Raw genomic sequence first — 24054 nt, forward strand, 5'->3', positions numbered from 1 at the left:
TGTTGATTTACTTTGGTTAAAACAAATTCTGGTAAAGAAATACTATTTTTTATTATGGTTAAATTAATAAAGTTTCATCCTGCATGGAGCTCTCTTTAAACTTCTGAAATATTCCTTAAATTACAAAGGATAAACCTGTGTACTAATTTTTTTAGGATCCCTTGATAACAGAATTCCAGGTGAATCTGTACTAAAGAGGGGCCCCTTAGTGACATGAGTATTGATTAGAGAAAAGTTATAGAAAATTTTTCCAGTAATCTCTTGTTTAGTTTTGGCAGGCACATGAAGATAATGATAGCAACTTTCTCATCATTCCTGAATTTTCTGGTTTTGTGGAAATAGTAGCATTTTTTCTTCTTTACCCACCTACATTATTATCTGATGTATGTCCTAATCCTTATGTTAAATACCTTTTTAATTGAAATCCATAGACGGGGTTGTTTTTCTGACCTCTTTCTGGATGATATATTATCCAAGTGTGAGTTCATACTCATCTTCCAAAGTCCTTTGGGAAATGGCTTTTTTAAAAAAAATTCAGATTTAACTTTGGATCAGATACAGAACTATATTTAATGTACATCTGTGTGCTGGGAAATGTACTAGGTATTGGAATACATTATTCATATAATCCACACAAATGCATCTCAACAACACAGCAAAATCCAATGAAATAATTATCATACCCTTTTATGGAAGAGGAAATAGATTCAGAGAAGTTGATGAAATAGCCCTTGTAAATAGAGGACCCAAGAATGGAACCTCCATCTGTTTGACTACAAAGCTCTTTCAATAAGAGGCTAATTTCTTTCCTGCTTTTATTTTTTGATCAAAATTTTTCCTCTAATGTTATTGGTTCTATGGCTTCTGTTTTAATAATTCCTTGGATTACCTTACTTATTTTGATTCAAGTGTATTTTAAAGAGTTCCAATTATCCTGGTTCCTCTGTTTTCCATTAGCTCATCACGTCTCTGTCCCCAACTCAGAGTTTTCTTTTCCAGAGCACCAGGCTCTGTTATAGCCTCTTTACATAAGAGTGACTCATATCTGCCAAGAACAGGCTCATGTTAAAACCTTCTCATTGAGCCTATACACAAAGTCTTTCTGTATCTTCCTTCCTGAAATAACAGCATTCTGAGGGGGAAAAAAGGAAAAACGAATTTCATATGTTCAGTCTGTCTAAAAAGTTCATTACAACTTGCAAAAAAGCTGGAAGTAGGGTAGCATCTATTTGAATAATTCTCTCAATATTATTCTCCCTCATGCTAAAAGCTATACCTGAATAAATACTTACTGTAGAAATAAAAAGAAAAAATAGAGAAAATGCAAAGAAAAAATTTGCCTCAACTTCAAAACCATTACCCATCACACTGCTGAAAGGGTTGTTGGACAGTGCATTATTCCTGTGAGCATCATTCACATAGACTGTGGTATGTGTGCACAACATATGCGAGTTCCCTTAGTCCTCTTAGCCTTCCTTTCTATGGACATATGCACCAATGGTCCCTGCCCTCTTACCAAGAGTAGCCAAATAAATAAGTAGTATTAAGTTAATATCTTTTCCCCAGGCCATTCTCTAGATATTTTCACTGTGTATCATTTCAGATAAAAGGATTTTAATTTTATAACTGAGTTTAGACTATACATATTTTTGTGATATCTGTTTATTTTAATTTCATACAATATCATCTTTGAAAGCCTCTGACAGAATGATATCTCTCTAGGCTAAAGTACTGTAAAACAAACACAGAATCTTATACAGTTGTCAGCTACTTCTCCAAATCATATATCTGTTGTTTCCATGAGCATATCTTAATTCCATATTTATTTGAGATGACTGAGCTTACTAAGTGCTAGTGACAGCCTGAGCACCCTGGTTGGACTTCTGCATAGCATATCATATGACCATTTGCTTTCTTAAATGTATACAGCCAGGTTAGCTTCTGACATATTTTTAATAGGTAAAACTTCCATGTTGAGCAACATTAAAAATGAAATCCTCTCTCATACAACATTATATGTCTTCATATGACCATAGATATTTATACTTGGTCTGCCAAAATGTAAATAGCTTTATGTGAGGTCAAGGAAAAAATCTTCCTCTTTCGTTTCCATAGAAATGTTTTTTCTTTTTCCAACCATCATTTATCTACTCTGTGCCCTGGGTTCCATCTTTTCATACTTCAGGAGGATTCTCATTCCAGCATTGGCCTTTTCTGACTCAAGCCTTGGCCTTTTCCTTACCAATTATTTTGCTTATAGGTCTTCTGTTTTTGTTTTTTGTGGGTTTTTTTCCTTTTCTTTATTTTTCGTACCTCATACAAGTTTTGAGAGTCTAAGAGAAAACAGGCCACCTATTGTTTCATATTTACTTTCATGCTTTATTCAGATATTAAACAAGAAAATGAATAAAACCCAGTTTCACTTAATAGGAAACTTTTGTTTAGAATGAAAATAGGAAAAGTGAATCAAATTAGAGTCAATATCACCAGTTTGCTCCTGAATGTCCAAAGTGTTGAAGGTAAGCTCCAAGTTTCTTCTATTTATAAACTTGCTGTTATAACACAGGGACCTAAAGGAAGTGGTGGCTGGTGCACTAGATGACTTATAGAAATATATTGTCATCACTCTGCTACCACAGCATCCCATTTGAAATCTAATGTGCCTTAGTTATTAAAGTTGGTCAGGAGAAGGCTTCTTTCCATTCTATGGTTTTTCTAATAAAACACTCACAAATGAAAGCCCTAATATTTTTCCTGTGAAATATAACCATAAAATATTTTGGGTTATCTACATGTATATTTCTTATCTTTCTAGTATCTCATTCTTAATTATTTCCTTATGCTTTTCTTTCACCCAAGTCTTAAAACCCATGAAGCCAGTGTCCATTATTTAAATTCTGAGTTGATTTTATCTTACTTTATTTGTTTTCTTATACTTTTCGTTAAAACACTCATAACTTCTTCAACTCTTCCCTGTTTTCTACCTTAAATAGCAGGTTTTATTGCAGTTTCTTCAGTGTTTTACTAGATAATATCACCTACTACTTATTCCTTCACATTTTAAATAAGGAGGTAATCATATATCTCTCATTTTCTGGAATTCTGCTTCCTTGGGACCCCCAAGGAAGCCAAATACAATATCTTTTAACTGGTTTAGCCAAAGAGCCTTTATTTGTTTCTTCTCTGACTCTCTTAGTCCCAGAATTTCAATACATAAACTAGTTCACAAAGTATCATGGTGATACTTCACAAGGTTCAAATACAAATTTTATTTACTATTTTTTTTGGAAAACTTGTCAATTGTTACAGGTTTGATTATTTACTACAAGTTAATACTTTCCAAGTCAAGTTTCTAAACTGATATTTAGGTTCAAATATATCCTGAAAAGTTTTCTGTTTCATCTCCAAATCTGAATTATTCATTTGTTTTCATAATTTTTCTATGCCTACTTTTAAGATTTTATCAAAAAGGTTTCATTGTTTATTCAAGTATTATGTTTAATTATTTGCAACCACATTGACATTTTTCTTTTTTTCACTATTTCTGATATTTTTGTAATTCTCCCCATTCACCTTTATTATATTTTAAAACTATTTATTAAATTGTTAAGTAAAAACTTTGTGTATATCACAATGTCTATAAGTATATAAATTACTTATAGTATGGAATGACTAAACCAAGCTTTTCACATAAGTATTTCCTCACATATCATTATTTTTTGGTAGAATCTACCTTATGGAAATTTTCAAAAAATAATATATTATTAGTTATAATCACTATGATGTTCAATAGATTGCCTGATATTCCTCCTAACCAAAATATACCATTTGATCAATATCTGACCAATCTCATGCCTCCTCCTCAGCCATGGTTAACTACCATTTTACTCTCTGTTCCCATGAGTTTGACTTTTTATGCTCCACATATAAGTGAGATCATGTGATATCTGTCTTTTTGTGCCTATTTTATACCACTTGACATAATATCCTCCAGGTTCATCTATATTTTGTAAATGACTGGATTTTCTTCATTTACATGACCTATCAACTTTTAGAGACCTGTTACTGAGTCCAAATTCATTGAACAAATTATACACTATTTGAAGAAATTAAACAGGACATGGCATAAAGGGTCAAATGTAGTATATAACAGCTGGAAATCATATTTGGAACATAAAAATTAAGTATGTCTTAGCATTAAGGATACTGATGATATTGCCCAGTCACTCAGGCTTAACCCCTTGGTTATTTGGATTTCATCAAGTAAATTTAGTAAATAAATATTTTACATGACTATTGAAATGAAATTTTATTTACCAGCATTGTAAAAACAAAACCACCAGTATCTGTGAACCACATGGTGTGTAAAGACATATTTTCTAATAAAATCTTGAAAACATGCATTATTCATTTTTGTCTGTAGATATCCCATATATAACTAATTATCACATTAACTTGATTACCAAATCTCCTTGGAAATACAGAATTTTATTCAGTTTTGCAAAGTTAAAGTACCTCTTTGCCCAGACAGAATTTATCTAACCTTCAAAGAGCATTGTCTTGTCCATTTTTCATGATAATTGGGCCACATGCAAAGCATCAATAATCAAAATATAACATTTATAATTTTTCCAAAGAATGGCATATGCCTAGCTAAATTAACATTAGCCTATGTATGGAAATAATAAAATATTTCAAAACATTATTATAATTAATGGTCTTACCTATAATCTCTGTTGAGCATAAACTGCAACATGCTCAGAATAAGGTAATCAGAGGAGGGAATAGAAGAAGTCAAATTCTGAAGCATCTATTAATCATACTTTGAAGCTTCATCATTTTTTTTCTTAAGCAAATTGAGGGTTCCCAATATTAAAAGTTGATTAACACACCAGTATTCAAACATTTAATTTTTAAATTTGGGGGTGGGGAGAGACATGTTTTAGAATAGATTAATGAAAACAGCCCCATCTGCCCCTAATGTCTATAAATAATAACTTAGTGGAAAATATCCAATTTTAAGGTTTTAGAAGGAAAAAAATAATAAGAACCTTAAAAACTCTCTTACCTGAAAAAAAAAGAAAGTAAATTTAAGTAACAGAATTCATTGCTTAAAACTAGAAGTTACAACAACATTATCTCTGCATGCTGACTGTAAGCCTCTGTAATCTACAAAGGCAAACAGGGATAGTAACAATCTTTTTTTTTTTAATGCACTCCAAATCTCTGTTCTGAATCACTATAAAATGTCTTATGTGTGGCATTGATATTATCATTTAACCAAATCCAATTTCCATTTTTCTTTAAGTTCTCAATGAATGAACGCTTAGTCTTTCTGGCTCCATGTGAAATTCTCAAGGTCTAGACTACACCTCTTATACCTCTTACTTCTACCTTTTGGATTTTTTTCTCAAATTGTAATATTCTTCCCTCATCATTGATGCTAACTGCTGACAACTTCAGCCCCCACACACACCTAAGCAAGCAGAAAGAAAACTCAGGATTTCCTTCCCTTGGCTGAGTTGAAAGAGATCAATCCATGCAAATCCTAGCTTTTTTTCTTTGAGGATGGTTATGGAGACTCACCTAGAATGAGTCCTTTTCCACACTTTTTAGAAGCAAGTTGGAAGTAACAGATGACCAAAACCAAGAACTATACAGCTTTCCTTTACATCTACTTCTTATTGAACGTGAGCCCTTTGTCATTGAAAATCCTTTTGCTGCTTGCTATGTAATAGTGCCGTGTAAGTAATAACTTCATTTCACTTAACTGTTTTATGCTATCCATGAATTCCTAGGCATAGCATAGGATGGTGTTGTCCAATATCTAGCAAATAAAGTGAATATAATACACAAATGTTGAAAGAAAAAACTTAGATAAATATTCCCCTATTGCCACATGCTTTTTCTTGCTTTCTCATGGTAAATGTGTGGAATCTAGAAAAGTGCATTACTTGCTTAAACAATTATTTGAGTTAAGGAAGATTATACACTATAAACTTGGTATGGAGAGTCTTGAAAACTGTGGTCTTTCCAAAGTCTGAATAGGTGTTAAAAATAGATAGATTGGGGGCTGCTTTTGTAGCTCAGTGGTAGAGCACTTGCTTAGCATTTGTGAGGCACAGGGTTCTATTATCAGCACCACATTAAAATGCAAATAAAAAATATAATAATAAAATAAAATAAAGGTATTGTGACTATCTACAACTAGAAAAAATTTTAAAAAATAAAAAGATGCAAGAACTCCAATAAAAATAGTAGGAAATGTCTAGGATTAAAACCTTGTTTTTAGAAGCAAGTTGGAAGTGATAGATAACTATTCTTTTCTCTACTCAAAACATTTTCTTGGCTTCCTGTCAGGTAATGTGAGTTGATGGGAGGAACTGAAGAGTAGATGAAATAGTGATATAGCACCATAAAATAAGACTATTATTTGTAAATTTATTTATGGGTTCTTGCTTTTTTTCTCTTTTTTGTTTTGTTTTTAACTTACATGAGATGTCTTCCACTGTAAGTTTGTCATTAAGATAAACTTTGTTTGTAGCCCAACATATCATTCTATGGCTTCCTGAATTTAAGAAAATAATGAAATCTTGGAAGCAGACTGAATTTAGGCATTCTTGAACTAATCATGCCTCTTTAAGGATCATAGTTGCTAAGACACACATGGGTAATCACAACTAATTTAGGAAGTTATAAATAAAAACTTTGCTCAGATAGATACAGATATTCATAAATGAAGGAATCTTACTAGCTTCAATGAAAAAAATTTCCTCCATATAAAAAAGAAAACAAAATAAATTCAAATCATCCACATATTTAATCATATGTTTTCATTTACTAATTCTCTGTGAGCAAAATAGTTTTCAGATATTGTGTTCAATATTTTACCATTAAAAAATAGGAATTCAGGTCTACCAAAAGGTATATTCCAAACTTATCACCTGGATTTTCTGATGAATATTGAAAGATAAGCAATCAAACATGATGCTTGCCTTCAGCAAGTACATAAAGGCTTGTCAAATTTATATGCCAAAGACACCTAAAGTCATCTAGTAACTAGAAAACCTAGAATTCTTACATTCCTTATCTGCATATGTTCACATACAAACACATAATTTAAATTTTATTTTTAATGATGTAAAATTTGTTCCCATCTATCTTTTTCATTGCCAATACCCCAATGCTTTTGTTGATATATAAAAGAAAAACAGCATTAAATCAGGTGTGATAAAGATCACTTTTTTTCTGTTTATCTCCACCATTGGCATTTATTGGCACTTTGAAACTATTTATAACCTCATATTCTTATTGCTAACATCAATTATTATGCAAATACTTGAAAATTTTAGTGACTTTATAAATAATGCATGAAAGTCTATAGACTTCATCAGCTAGTGAGCATTATCTTTTGTGGTTTATAAAAATGGAATGTAGAATAAGGTATAGCTTGGATGAATCTGAACAACAGATGTTTCTGTTTTATGGATTCTGGTAAAATTATTTGGATAGAGTCTTATTTATACAATTAGCATATGTGTTTTGGAAAGCTAAAGGAGAAATTATTTTGCCATTCCCCCTCCCAATAGCTCAAGAAGAAGGTAACTATATTCAATTGACTTCCAATAGAACTGTTTAGGATACTAATTATATTCAAAATAAGATTGGATAGTTTTTTCCTACAGGTTGACTTTTAACCTGTCCTTACAAATGCTTAAAAGTTATGAATTAATTTTAATAGAAATTATAAAGCTATTCCAACTCTAAAGCTCTGTGATACAAATATATCATTTAGATGTTATCTTTATGCTGCATAAAACTCTTCAATATGTTTCGGAAGTGACTATAATAAGCATACGCCCATTCTCAGCCAAACACTGATTCTGCAACTTATATGTCCAGAGCATGTTGAAGAAATAAAATGACTAGGTTCAATTTTGAGTCATGATTCAGTAATGATTTGGACCACATTAATACTTTCAGACGGTGCAATTGGTCAAATATTGTCTTCCCCCAATTCAAGTCTACCTTGTGATCTTGTTCAGATATTGGCATTTTATAAGGTGAGAATGGAGTGATGTAGTCACAAGATAAGGAATGTCAAGGATTTCTAAGAGTCATAAGATGAAGCTTAGAAGAGGTAAGAAGATTCCTACCCCTAAATCTCTGAAAACACTTAGACTTTCAGACTTCCTGTCTAAAGAGTTAATAATAAGAATAATAATAGAAACTTTGAGATATTGTTTTTATTATTTTAAGCCAATAAGTATTTGGTAATATGTTATAATAGCAGCCCTAGGAAACTATTCATAATTGTTCTGTACTTTTCAAAGATTTTATGTTAAGGAGATGTATTTGCGTGTGTGTGTGTGTGTGTGTGTGTGTGTGTGTGTGTGTGTGTGTGTGTGTATGTGTGTGTCTGTGTAGTATATACACTTATATGATGTGTAATATGTAAAATTAGAGAGTAATAGGCCTATAAAATATGTTTTATAAGTATAAGTATATGTAGTCATACACCACATAACAACAGGAATACATTCTCAGAAATGCATTAGGGAATTTCACTGTTGTGCAAACATCACAGCATGTACTTAAACTAAGAAGGTTACAACATCACAGTGTGTTATAATCTTAGGGGACCCACTGTATACATGGTCCTTCCGTTTGGTCCTTCCGAAATGTTCTTATGCAGTACATGACTGTACAAACAACTTTAATTTTTAAATTACCTAAAGGTTTCAGATAGATTTGCAATTAATGAGCAAACAACAACCCAGATCCATCCACACAAACCTGCATGGGTCCCAGGGGCACAGCAGGCTCAGCCCACCCCTCCCCAGGCAGGGCAGACACCTACCAGAGCCTACCCTCTTGGTGCAGGACTGCCCCTTCCAACCAGCAGACTACAGCAGGAAGTCAAGCCCTGTAGACCAGATCGAACCTCACCAGCCTGTGCGGGTACCAGATGCACAGCAGGCTTGGTGAAGGACTGCCTCTGGTGAAGGACCGCCCCTTCCAGACAGCAGACCACCTAGGGAGGTCAAGCCCAAAGGCCCACATCCACTCGCACCAACTTGTACAGGACCCAGATCCAGGATGCAAGAGCATTCACTGAGGGACACCGGCAGGGTCTGTAAGCTCAACATCAAGGTGAAGTACAGACAATTTGCAAGGGTATTGTAAGAATATAGGGAAGAAACTGTAATATCTCAGATTCACACTGCAAGAAAGGAGATACATAGACAACATAAAAAAAAAAAAACAAGGATGGAAAATGCCCCGAGCAAACCAGGACACTATAATGACAGAACCCACCAACAGTGAAGTTGATGAAATGTCAGAGAAGGAATTCAGAAGGTTAATAAGTAAAATGATCTGTGCACTAAATAATGACATAAATGATCAAATAAAGGCAAAAATTGATCACTCCAACAATGAGATAAGAGAACAAATACAGGTAGCAAAAGATTACTTCAAGAGAGAGAGAAAGACTCTGAAAAAACAGTCAGAAATCCTTGATTTGAAGGATAAAATAAATCAAATGAAAAACTCAATACAAAGCATAATCAACAAACTAGATCACTTGGAAGAAAGAATGTCAGATAATAAAGACAAAGTATATAATCTGAAAAATAAAGTTGATCACCCAGTGAAGATAGTTAGATAGAAACCATGAACAGAACATCTAAGAATTATGTAACAACATCAAAAGACCAAATCTAAGAGTTATTAGGATAGAGGAAGGCACAGAGTTTCAAACCAAAGGAATGCACAATCTTTTCAATGAGATAATATCAGAAAATTTCCCAAGCATGAAAAACGAATTGGAAAACCAAATACAAGAGGCTTACAAGATGCCAAATGTACAAAATTACAACACACCTACATCAAGGCACATAATAATGAAAATTTTTAGCATACAGAATAAAGATAGAATCTTAAAAGCCACAAGAGAGAAAAATCAGTTCACTTGTAAGGGGAGACCAATTTGGATCTCACCAGATTTTTCAACCCATACCCTCAAAGCGAGGAGATCATGAAACAACATATACCAAACTCTGAAAGAAAATGGATGCCAACCAAAAATCTTATATCCAGTAAAACTAGCTTTAGATTTGATGATGAAATAAAAACCTCCCATGATAAGCAAAAGTTAAAGAATTTACAACTAGAAATCCTGCACTACAGAATATCCTCAGCAAAGTATTCCAAGAAGAGGAAATAAAAAAAACAATGATGAAAATCAGCAGAAGGAGGAATTACACTAAAGAAAAATCTAATCAGAGAAGAAACCAAGTCACCTTAAATATTAAAAATAAACAAAAAATGTCTGGGAATAAAAATCATGTCTCCATAATAACCCTGAATGTTAATGGCCTAAACTCACCAATCAAAAGACATAGACTAGCAGATTGGATCAAAAAAAAAAAAAAAGAAAGAAAGAAAGAAAGAAAAAGACCCAACAATATGCTCCCTCCAAGAGACTGTCTCACTCATAGGAAAAGACATCCACAAATTGAAGGTGAAGGGTTGAAAAAACCATACCACTCAAACGGATTGGGGAAAGAAGTAGGGTTTCCATCCTCATAGCAAATAAATCAGACTTCAAACCAAAGTCAATCATAAAGGATAAAGAAGGACACTACATGCTGCTCAAGGGAACTGTACACCAACAAGACTTAACAATTATAAATATATATATTCAAACAATGAAGCATTTATGTTCATCAAACAAACTCTTCTCAAGTTCAAGAGTCAAATAGACCATAACACAATAATTTGGGGTGACTTTAACACACCTTTTTCATCACTAGATAGATCTTCCAAACAAAAGGTGAAGAAACAATTGAACTCAATAATGCAAGCAATAACTTAGACTTGACTGATACATATAGAATATTTCATCCTTCAATGAAAGAATACACTTTCTTTTCAGCAGCACATGGATCCTTCTCTAAAATAAACCATATACTATGCACAAAGCAACTCTCTGCATTCTATCAGATCATAATGGAATGAAATTAGAAATCAATGATAAAATAAGAAATAAACTCCACTCCAACACATGGAGACTAAATAATATGCTACTGAATAAACAATGGGTTACAAAAGACATCAAGGAGAAGATTTAAAAAAGTTTTAGAGGTGAGTGAGAACACAGATACAACATACTGAAATCTCTGAGAAACTATGAAAGTTGTTCTAAGAGGAAACTTCATTGCATGGAGTTCATTCCTTAAAGAAGAAAATGTCAACAAATCAATGACTTAACATTACATCTCAAAGCCCTAGAAAAGGAAGAACAAATCAACACCAAAAGCAGCAGAAGACAGGAAATAATTAAAATCAGAGCTGAAATCAATGAAATTGAAACAAAAGAAACAATTGAAAAAATTGACAAAACAAAAATTTGGTTCTTTGAAAAAAATAAATAAAATTGACAGACCCTTAGCCTTGCTAACAAGGAGAAGAAGAGAGAAAATCAAATCACCAACATACATGATGAAAAAGGAAGTATCACAACAGACACTATAGAAATATAAAAGGTAACTAAAAATTATTTTGAAAACCTGTACTCCAATAAAATAGAAAATATTGAAGGCACCTATAAATTTCTAGAGTCATATAATTTGCCCAATTTGAATCAGGATGATATACACAATTTAAACAGATCTATATCAAGTGACGATATAGCAGACACCATCAAAAGTCTATAAACCAAGAAAATCCCAGGAGCAAGCACATAAACAGCTGAGTTCTACAAGACCTTTAAAGAACTAATACCAATACTCTTCAATTTATTTCAGGAAACAGAAAAAGAGGCAGCACTTCCAAACTCATTCTATGAGGCCAATATCACTCTTATTCCAAAACCAGGCAAAGAAACATAAAAAAAAAGAAAAGAAAGAAAGAAAGAAGAAAAAAGAAAAAGAAGAAGAAAACTTCACACCAATATCTCTAATGAATATAGATGCAAAAATTCTCAATAAATTCTGGCAAATCAAATAAGAAAACATATCAAAAAGATTGTGCACCATAATCAAGTGGGATTCATCCCAGGGATGCAAGATTTGTTCAATATATAAAATCAATAAGTGTAATTCATAAAATCAAAACACTTAAAGATAAGAATCATATGATCATCTCAATAGATGCAGAAAAAGCATTTGACAAAATACAGTACCCCTTTATGTTCAAAACTCTAAAAAACCTAGGGATAACAAGAACATATCTCAATATCATAAAGACTATCTATGCTAAGCCCCAGGCCAACATCATTCTAAATGGAGAAAAATTAAAGGCATATTTAACATAGTTCTTAAAACACTGGCCAGAGCAATTAGACAAACAAAAGAAATTAAAAGGATATACATAGGAATAGAAGAACTCAAATTGGCACTATTTGCTGATGATAGGATTGTATACCTAGAAGACTCTAAATGTTCCACCAGAAAAGTTCTAGAACTAGTAAATGAATTCATCAAAGTTGCACGATATAAAATCAACACCTATATGTCAAAGGCATTTATGTATATCAGTGACAAACCCTCAGAAAGGAAAATGAGGAAAACTGCACAATTTTTAATAGCCTCAAAAATATGTGGGAATCAACTTAATGAAAGAGTTGAAAGATCTGTATAATGAAAATTACAGAACTCTAAAGAAAGAAATCAAAGAAGACCTTAGAAGATGGAAAGATCTACCTTGCTCTTGGATAGGCAGAATTATTATTATCAAAATGACCATATTACTAAAAGCACTATAGAGATTTAATGCAATTCCAATCAAAATTCCAATGACATTTCTCATAGAAAAAGAAAAAGCAATCATGAAATTCATCTGGAAAAATAAGTGACCCAGAATAGCTAAAGCAATCCTTAGCAGGAAGAGTGAAGCAGGTGGCATCACTATATCAGAAGTTAAACTATACTACAGAGCAATAGTAACAAAAGCAGCATGGTATTGGCACCAAAACAGACAGGTAGACCAATGATGCAGAATAGAGGACACAGAGACTAACCCACAAGATTACAATTATCTTATATTAGACAAAGAAAAATAAAGATAGCCTCTTCAACAAATGGTGCTGGGAAAACTGGAAATCCATATGCAACAAAAGGAGATTAAACCCCTATATCTCACCATGCACAAAACTCAACTTATAATGGACCAAGGAATTAGGAATAGAACCAGAGACTCTGTGTCTAATAGAAGAAAAAATAGGCCCTAATTTCTATCATGTGGGATTAGGCCCCAACTTCCTTAATAAGATTCCTGTGGTGCAAAAAGTAAAATCAAGAATCAATAAATAAAATGGACTCAAACTAAATACTTTCTTTTCAGCAAAAGAAACAATCTGTGAGGTGAATACAGAGCCTACATCTTGGGAGCAAATCTTTAGTCCTAACACATCAGATAGAGCACTAAACTCTAGGGCACATAAAGAACTCAAAAAGCTAAGCACCAAAAAAGAAAGAAAGAAAGAAAGAAAGAAAGAAAGAAAGAAAGAAAGAAAGAAAGAAAGAAAGGAAGGAAGGAAGGAAGGAAGGAAGGAAGGAAGGAAGGAAGGAAAGAAGGAAGGAAAAGTAAAAGTAAAAGGAAAAGGAAAAGGAAAGGAAAGGAAAGGAAAGGAAAGAAAAGAAAAGAAATGAAAAGAAAAAGAAAAAGAAAAAACAAAACAAATAATTCAACCAATAAATGGGCCAAGGACCTGAACAGACATTACTCAGAAGATGATGTAAAATCAGTTAACAAATATATGAAAAAATGTTGATCATCACTAGCAATTAGAGAAATGTAAATCAAAACCACTCTTAAGATTTCATATCACTCCAGTCAGAGTGGCAGCTATTATGCATACAAACAACAATAAGTACTGGCAAGGATGTGGGGAAAAGGGTATACTCATACACTGGTGGTGGAACAGCAAATTGGTGGAGCCAATATGGAAAGCTGTATAGAGATTTCTTGGAAAATTGGGAATGGAAAATTGGGAATTTGACCCAGCTATCCCTCTCCTCAGTCTATACCCAAAGAACTTAAAAACAGCATACTACAAGGACACAGCCACATCAACATTAATAGCAACACAATTCACAATAGCTATACTGTGGAACCAACCTAGATGTTCTTCAATAGATGAATGGATGAAAAAAAATGTGGTATATATACACAATGGAATATTACTCAGCAATAAAAGAGAATTAAATCATGGCATTTGCAAGTAAATGGATGGAGTTAGAGAAAATAATGGTAAGTGAAGTTAGCCAATGTCAAAAAACCAAATGCTGAATGTTTTCTTAGATATAAGAAGGCTGGCTCATAGTGGGAGAGGGAGAGGGAACATGGAAGGAATAGATGAACTCTAGATAGGGCAGAGGGGTGGGAGGGAAAGAGAGGGGGCATGGGGTTATTAATGATGGTGGAATGTGAGGATCATTATTATCCAAAGTAAAGGTATGAAGACACGAATTGGTGTGGATATACTTTGTATACAACTAGATCTATAAAAAATTGTGCTCTATATGTGTAATAAGAATTATAATGCATTCTGCTGTCATATATAATTAAAAATAGATAAAATAAGCAAACATCAACCAAACAAAACAATACTTATTTTTCAGTATTGTGAAATAATATCATTTATTTTCATTTATATCTTATAAAGAGGATCTGTGGGTAATTAAACATATTTTTTAAATGGCATGTACTACATGTATAACATCAAATATATTAAAATGTGGTATTTCTTGTTTGAATGTATTCATCTTATAATTTATATAAAATGTAGGATTTTATTGTAACACTTCAATATGCTCAACATTTAGTCTCTGAACTCTTCATTATGTAAATCTAGCTTTTTATTTAAATAGATATTTTCATCTGTATGTGAAAAATAAAATTCATATTAGAGATATAGAATCTCAAATTATAATGCATGAAACAGAAAAGACAACAGCACATAATCATATTTTAAAGTGTTTAAAAGCAGTCTATCTTATTTAATATATTCAGAATCTTATTCACTAAGGTTAAGATATTTCTATGAATTATTGCTTGAAGTAACTTTTTAAGTGTGCATTCATAGACATACTTGGACATATATGGTTAAATGTTGTGTTTTATTACTAGACTATCCTTTCACAGTAAAAAAAATACATATTTATGTCAAAACTATACCTTCTTGCTTTTTACACAGAAAGCACTCAAGCATAATTCTAACTGAACAGCGAGCCATTTACAATCCATTTGCTTTTCTTTTGTCTTCTGACCCTTTCAAGTAATACTTTGCAAGGATATCTAGGCCGCATTTCATTATTTTGAAACATTTTAGTATGTTTTGACAATTTTTGTTCATATCTTTTTCAGCTTTTATTTCATAGTGATGCAATTCAAGTCAAGGTAAGAATAATAAAGTGTAAATCAGCCTGGCAAAGACTTATATAAATCATGAATCTAGCAGCTAATTCAGACCATGACATTGTGCACAGTACAAAACAATCCATTGCAGATGACTGATTTCAACTCCAGCTGTCAAAGTGACAAGAAAACAAGCTATCAAAGTCAGCCTTCCTCACAAATACATGTGCTATTTTACTGACAAACAGTAACAACTAAACAATCAGTAATATTAGGAAGATTGAAACCCATAATATAGTGTAATGGGTGTCGGCTGAGGACTTAATGCTGTCCTGTCCTTTCTCATACCTTTGGATATTTTATTCTTCAGCTAACTTTGTGTCTTTTTTTCTTTTTGGAAACAGATGAACTTGAAATTTGAAAATCATAGTTCTCCTAATCCTTCAAGTACCATTCTTCCTGCTGCACCATTTCAGAATTTCCTGTCACACAGTTAGAATGTTATCAGATATTCCCCAATGTTCGGACCACCTGCTATTGCTAGCAGCTTCTGTTTAAAGAAAAATGGTTTATCTAAAATTTTATTTTTTCATCTGCTAAATGTAAACTAATTTGCAATGTGTTTCCATGGAAAAATTCTAGGCATGGAAATGATATAACCGAATCTAAGAATGCTAAACAGCATTTAAAAAATATACTTAAAATTTAATGATAAATCATAGTTGTAAGCACATAAAATGAAGTAGTATCAAAATGATAATTATAAACATGAAAGTATATGCTACAGGGGAAAAAAGCAATACAAAAGTTCTCAAATACCCTACAAAGTCTATAAAACCTATGTATTTGTTTCTACAATGCATTCAGCACTGTTTTATGCACAAACATAATACAATATTCCTGTCCCAAGGCACATAGTCTGGGCTGTATACAGAATGTTGTTACCATATATCAGTGGCCACTGAATAACAATGAAACTCACATTCTGCTTTCAAGAAAGCATGCGTGTGGTAGTTACTGCCAAATGACACTTTAGTTTGAGAATACCATGTGCACTTCTTATATGTGTTTATATGTACTTCGGTTATTTAAAGAATGTGTCTTCCCATATGTTTTTCTTTTATTGGAGTTGCAGACTCTGTTCCCTTTAACTTTTAGATACCTAATCTTGATGTTTACTCTCTAGACTCTCTCCATTTGTTTCCTTGTAATTAATGACAGACATGAAGTTAGGTCTAACAGCAGTGCTTAGTTCATGGAGAATTCCTTCCTTCCATGCTATCATAAGAATTATCTTCTTTAAAAATTCCAAACATGCAAATGTAGTGCTTAGAAAACTTAAATAATACCATTCTGCCTTTAGCATTAATATTAAATATCTATCTTGATATAAAGAGCCATTCACAATCTAGCCTAACACAAGTTCTCTTCTTCATATATAGTTCACTCAGTCTCAAAACCTAATACTTAAGATCCATTCAATATCCATTTATGGCTCTTTTTGTCTTTTCCTCTACCTGTTAGGCTCTCTAACTTTTATTTAGTTTCAGACAGTTTGTTCAAATGGCATCTGTTGAGAGCCACAGTCACAGTGGCCCCAGCAACATCTAGCTGATTGGCTCCTCTGCGGTGATGTTCATTGGGCTGTTTCCCTGCCCTTCAGACTGCCAGCTGATGATTGGCTCACAGTGGCCCCAGCAACATCTAGCTGATTGGCTCCTCCACGGAGCTGCTCATTGGGGGACTTCTTTGGCTCCGCCCACGCGACCCAGCCAATCGGCCTCAAGAGCAGGAGGATTGGGGGAGGTTGAGAGGTTAGTGGGAGGAGAGGCTTGTGGAAGCCGGTGGTGGCAGTTGGGCTCTGAGGGTTTTTTCCCTGAGGAGCTGTTTTGTTTGGGTACTAAAAATGTAAAAGTTTGATCAGGTGTAACTATTGCTGCTGTACCATTATTTGACCCATCAGTGAATATATTTGGAGCATTCATGATAGGTGTTTTTCTTGTCATTTTTGGAAAAATTACAGGATGCAAGGACCAAAAAGACAATAAAGGATTAGATGGTAAGTGGTTATCAAATGAAACATTAGATTTGCACATTATTATTGCCCAAGTATTTAATTCATTAGCTAATTCATCAATTTGATTCATAGTATATGGAGTAATAATTTTATGGGGAGAAATTCCAAACACTGCCTTTGCTGTTTTTATTCCTTTGAGTATTATTTGTCCTACAGCCTCAGGATACCTAGTAAGAATAGTGTTAGGAGAATAAGATAAATGTATCCATAATAATGGACCTTCTTGCCAAAATACTCCTGTAGGAATATTTTTTGTTGGTAGTACAATAAATAATAAAGGCAAACTTATATCAATTCTATCCAAATGCATATTTTCCATATATGTTTCAATGATTTTTAATGCCTTTCTTGCTTCAGGCGTTAACATTCGGGGTGAATTTGGATCTGATGGACCTTTTAGGATATCAAATAAAGGTCCCAATTCTCCTGTTGGAATACCTAGATAAGGCCTTATCCAATTTATATCTCCTAATAACTTTTGAAAGTCATTAAGTGATTTGAGTTGATCTACTTGTATTTGAATTTTTGGTGGACGGACCATGGTTGAGGATAATAGAACTCCTAAATAATAAATTGGAAAATTTAATTGTACTTTATCTATTGCTATCTCTAGATTATAATTTTTTAATAAGTTTGTAAGTGTGGCATAACATTCTAGCAATGTGTTTTTAGCTTTGTGTGCTAATAATACATCATCCATATAATGAAATATTTGTAGTTCAGGATTTTGATTTCTAAGTGGCTGGATTACTTTGTTAACATAAATTTGACACATAGTTGGGCTGTTAGCCATCCCTTGAGGGAGTACTTTCCATTCATATCTCTGATCAGGACCTTCATGATTTAGTGCAGGGATAGTAAATGCAAAACGTGGACTATCCTCAGGATGAATTGGAATTGAAAAAAAACAATCTTTAATATCTATAACTAAAACATACCAAGTTTTTGGCAAAGCAGACAATTGAGGAATCCCCGATTGAGCAGGTCCCATAATGACCATTTCATTGTTAATGGCTCTTAAATCTTGCAGTAATCTCCATTTACCAGATTTCTTTTTGATGACAAAAATGGGAGTATTATGGGGAGATACAGAAGGTTGTATATGTCCTTCCGCTAATTGTTGTTTGACCAGATCATGGGCTACTTGGATCTTTTCTTTAGTCAAGGGCCACTGAGGAACCCATACTGGTCTTTCTGATTTCCATGTAATTTTTATTGTCTCAGTGGCCCTTTGTGAAAATCCAACCCATGTCTGTCTGTTCCTTGATCTATTTGTATTGGTGCTGCTATACATTGTTCTTGTTTTTCTAATCTTTTTCCTTTCCTAAAACCTTGTCTAGCCATAATGGTGGGTGCATTTTGATTGATATTATTTGTTAATGTCAAACCTAATTGATCTAAGACATCTCGTCCCCATAAATTTACGGGAAGATGATCCAATACATATGGCTGTATAGTTCCTTCACATCCTTCAGGATCCTTCCAATCTAATACCATTGCACTTCTATCAGGATTAGTCGCCACTCCTAGGCCTCGAAGCGATTGAGTGGCTTGTTGTAATGGCCAATGTTTTGGCCATTCTTGACGAGAGATGATGCTAAGGTCTGCACCTGTATCCAGTAGCCCATTAAATTCATGTCCTTGAATATTTAGTTTTAGCATGGGGCGAGAATCTAAATTTAAAGAAAGCATAGCCCAATCTACACCTGTGGAGCCTAATCCCTTGGAACCTCTTTCTACAGCATGACTGGAAAATTTATCATGTAGGCTTGGTATTATTAGTAACTGTGCTATTCTATCTCCTGGTGAAATTACTGATATACCCTTTGGAGAACTGGCTATAATTTTTATTTCACCTTCATAATCAGAATCAATTACCCCAGGACTTATCAAAAGTCCTTTTAGAGTAGAAGAGCTGCATCCCAATAATAAGCCTACTGTTCCTTTGGGAAGAGGTCCTTTTACCCCTGTGGGAATGATTTGAACTCCCATCTCTGGAGTTAGTACTGATTTGGTGGAGGCGCAGATGTCCAACCCTGCGCTCCCTCTGGTTTGTCTGATGAGGGATCTGATGTGCTGGGCACTACCCTGATGGGGTTGCTGGGGTTGCTGGGTTCCTCCAGTGCTCCATATATTTGTGGTTTGGGGCCCCGGAGCATTGGGGCCCCCTGTCCATTTTTTGGCAACGGAGCCCGATGCCTTTGTCTACGATATTGTGGATAAACACTTTGTCCTTGTTCGTTTTTTGATAATGGAGTACCCTCTATGGTGGTTTGAGAACGGCATTCATTAGCCCAATGTAATGGAGTACCCTCTATGGTGGTTTGAGAACGGCATTCATTAGCCCAATGTCTCCCTCTACGGCATCGTGGGCAAATACCCGGTATTCTACTTGTTTGATACCTAGTTTTGTTAAACCCTCCTCCTATGGGGCAATTCCTTTTAAAATGTCCTGTTTGTTGACAATTGTAGCATGTTCTTGGCCTGGCATCTAAAGCCTGTTTTACTGCAGCTGCCACAATTTGCCCTTGTTCATTAATGTCTCTGGCATCTAAAACCTGTTTTACTGCAGCTGCCACAATTTGCCCTTGTTCATTAATGTCTCTGGCATCTAAAGCCTGTTTTACTGCAGCTGCCACAATTTGCCCTTGTTCATTAATGTCTCTACATAATTTAATATATGTGTTTAAATCTTCCTGTTTCCATGGTCTAATGATATCTCTACACCAATGATTCGCTTGGTCATAAGCCAGTTGTTTTATTAATGGCATTGCTTGTTCTGTATTCCCAAAAACTCTGGTAGCTGTTTGAATAAGCCTATCTACAAATTCAGCATAAGGTCCATTAGCTCCTTGTATTATCTTAGATAATTGACCTTGTAAACCTCCATGTGCTTGTAAAGTCTTCCATGCCTTAACTGCATCTACAGCAATTTGTGAATATACACCAGGATCATATGCATTTTGTTGCTGCCAATCCTCATAAGGTCCCTTTCCTAACAACATATCTAGATTTCTCTGAGGATAACCAGCTGCTGCATTTCGACTAGCCGTCTCCTTGCTGATAACGCCAAGGTCGCGGGTTCGTTCCCCGTATGGGCCACCAAATGCCGCAGGCTTCCACAGGCATCTTTTTTATAACATCCTCTCTAATGTTTACAGAGTGAATCTTCTCTACTTCTTGGAAAGCTGGGAATGGAATCACCATTTGACCCAGCTATTCTCTTTTTCGGACTATACCCCAAAGACCTTAAAAGAGCATACTACAGGGACACAGCTACATCAATGTTCATAGCAGCACAATTCACAATAGCTAGACTATGGAACCAATCCAGATGTTTTCAATAGATGAATGGATTAAAAAATGTGGCATTTATACACAATGGAATATTACTCAGCACTAAAAAATAACAAAATCATGGCATTTGCAGGGAAATGGGTGGCATTAGAGCAGATTATGCTGAGTGAAGCTAGCCAATCCCTAAAAAACAAATGCTGAATGTCTTCTTTGTTATAAGGGGGGGCGACTCAAAACAGAGCAGGGAGGAAGACCATGAGAAGAAGATTACCATTAAATAGGGACAAGAGGTTCGTGGGAATGGGAGAGAGAAGGGGAATCGCATGGAAGATGGAAGGAGACCCTCATTGTTATACAAAATTACATATAAGATGGTGTGAGGGGGAAAAAAGAGAAAGAGAGAGAAGAGTGTCACAGTAGAGTGGGTAGAGAGAGGTATGGGAGGGAAGGGAAGGGAGGGGGTATAGGAAGGGGATAGGAAGGGCAGCAGAATACAATAGACACTAGTATGGCTGTATGTATAAATGTGGCTATAAAACCAATGTGATACTGCAATCTGTACACCTGAAAAAATATGAATTCATACCCCATTGGAATCAATTGTATGATTTGTTAAGATCCTTTTGATGTTTTGAGCAACTAATAAAAAATTTTTTAAAAATAAAGTATATACTAATTACATAGAAGAAAAACACCTGTAGGAGAATATCTCATGCTTTTAATTGCTTAAAATTATAGGCATGACCTTACTCTAGGATGGCAGATATGCACCATACATGCCCCTCTTCAAAACATAGTTTAGTACTTGAACTCAATAAATAGTGTGATCAAAAGGTTAAGAATACTTTTTTTTCTTTTTTTCCTTTTTAGTACTAGGGATTAAAACAAGGTGCCCTCAAAATTGAGCCACATTTCCAACCCTTTATTTTATTTTATTATTTTTTTAAAAAAACAGCATCTTTCTGAGTTGCTTAGGGCCACATTAAGTTGCTGAGGCTGGCTTTCAATTTATGATTCTCCTGTCTCAGCCTTCAGAGTTACTGAGATTACAGGGGTATCTCACAGTTCCCAGCAAAAACAATTTCTGAAGCAAAATTTCCTGCTCTTAAAAATATTATTTTCTCATAGGAAGTATTTTTGCTATAATTCATTCCCTAATTTCTATCCTGTCCCCCACCACATCCCTAGTAATAATGTTGTTCAATAGTATAGAAGTCATAGAAATATAAAAAAATTTCCTAAGAATAATTTTTATATTTAATCATAAATAAACAAAATAAAGGTATTGTGTACAACCAAAAAATAAATATTAAAAAAATCATGATTTTAGTATTAGGTGGAACTCATAAAATCGACTCCAATATTAGATGAAAAAACTGAGATTCTATAATGTTACATAAGCACTACAAAAGCAGATTTAGGACTAAATTCTTTCTTCAGTGATATTCTCATACAGAAAGTTTTGAATTATCCCTAATTGATAGCTACAATGTATTTTATGTAGATAAAATACTGTTAATACTTTTAGACATTTTATGACCATTATTGACCATGGGTTTAGCTATCTTTATTTACTTTTATTTTGTGTATTATAATCATTAAAAACAAAGAAGAAATAATGTAGTCCAATCTCAATATTGAGGCAGTTAAACTAAAACAGAGAAATAAATAGGGATATAAAGTAGCCCAGTAAGATATTCATAATTCCACGGTGAATTGTTTGGGAATTGTGATTTTTTAGACTAGATTTATTCATTCATGTCTTCAAGAGATGTTTGCTGAACAATTCCTGTATACCTGGTTTCAGTTGTTGGGTTGTAAATAAGATGTGGTTCTCATACTAATGAGCTTAATAGTTTGTTAGAGAGTTCAAATAATAACTGTTAAAAATATTTTTAGAAAAACTTTGAATTGGGGCAATGGACCATTGAAGTACTTGAAAAGTAATTAAAATATTATATTTCAGGTTTTAAACATCACTCTAGAAACAGTTTTAGGAGAGTTAGGAGGTAAGTAGAATACTATCTTTCCTTGGTATTCATGGATATTGGTCCCAAGACCACTCTTAGATATTACTGATGCTGTGTCTGGGTTTTTGGCCCTGGTTCCCTCCTGACCTGTGGGAGATATTGGAGGAACAGGCCCCGACCAGGACGAACCAAGAAAGGTAAAGGTCACAGCCCATACCCAGCAGGAGGACAATCAGATCGCCAGGGAGAACAGTCAAAGCAGGATCTTGTTTGATGAGAAAACACACACAGCTAATATAATGTACAGGAACCAATCAGGGTAAAGGTCAGCAGGATGGGGAGAATTTACAGTAATGGGAGACATGAGCTGTCCAGCTGTCTATGAGGGCAGAAGGGTTCTGAGCCTATCCTAGAGGTGGTCCGATTCTTCATCACAACCCATGGCAATGCCTTCTGGCTAATCACTAGGTGCTCTCTTAGCCACGTGTGGCCCCAGGACTGGGAAGTGGGTGGCAGCCAGCAAGTTTAGTTTCCTCTTTTCTGATGCAACATGCCCCACGTTACATCATGCCCTGCAATGCTGAAGTCTTTCATTTAAAATAGTATAATATTTTAAGAAAACTTATACACATTCTCTTGTATACTTTAAATCTTCTCTAGGTTCTTAAAATACCTAATAAGATACGTTATGTAAATAATTGTTTTAGTTTTTCTTTGCACATTTTAAATTGGTGCATTTTAGTTGTACATAATGATGGGATTGGTTGTTACATATTCATACATGCAAACAATATAATAATATAATTTGGGCAATATCACTTGCCAGCACTTCCCCCTTCTAGCCCCTAAATAATTGTTTTAATGTATTGGCTAGAGAACAATGACAAGAAAAAGTCTGTACTTCTTTAGTGCGAATGCAAGTTGTACATATTTTCAACCTGTGGTTGGTTGAATCTGCAGATGTAGAGCCAATAGTTAAAATAACAGCACTCCTTATATATATGCAAGGAGACAGGTAAAGATGCTAATACAGGAGAATACAAAAGTCCCGGAAAGAAGCAAACGAAAGCATAGTGCTTGAATCCTTGTTGTGGCAGAGGATTAACAAAGAAGCACAGGGATACACATAGTGGTAATAATGAACAATATGTCGTTATGCTTTTAATGTAGGGAATGAGGAAATGGGAGATATCAGAAATGACTGCCATCTGTCTGACTTGAGGAACTAGGTAGAGGATAGTGACATTTAATGAAATAAGGAAACCAGAGGAAAATCAATTTTTTTACTTAGGGAATAGGTTGGAAAATGATGTGAATTTTGAACAACTGAGCTTTAAGTGCACTTGA

Source organism: Ictidomys tridecemlineatus, chromosome 11, assembly GCF_052094955.1.
Source record: "Ictidomys tridecemlineatus isolate mIctTri1 chromosome 11, mIctTri1.hap1, whole genome shotgun sequence".
NCBI lineage: Eukaryota > Metazoa > Chordata > Mammalia > Rodentia > Sciuridae > Ictidomys > Ictidomys tridecemlineatus.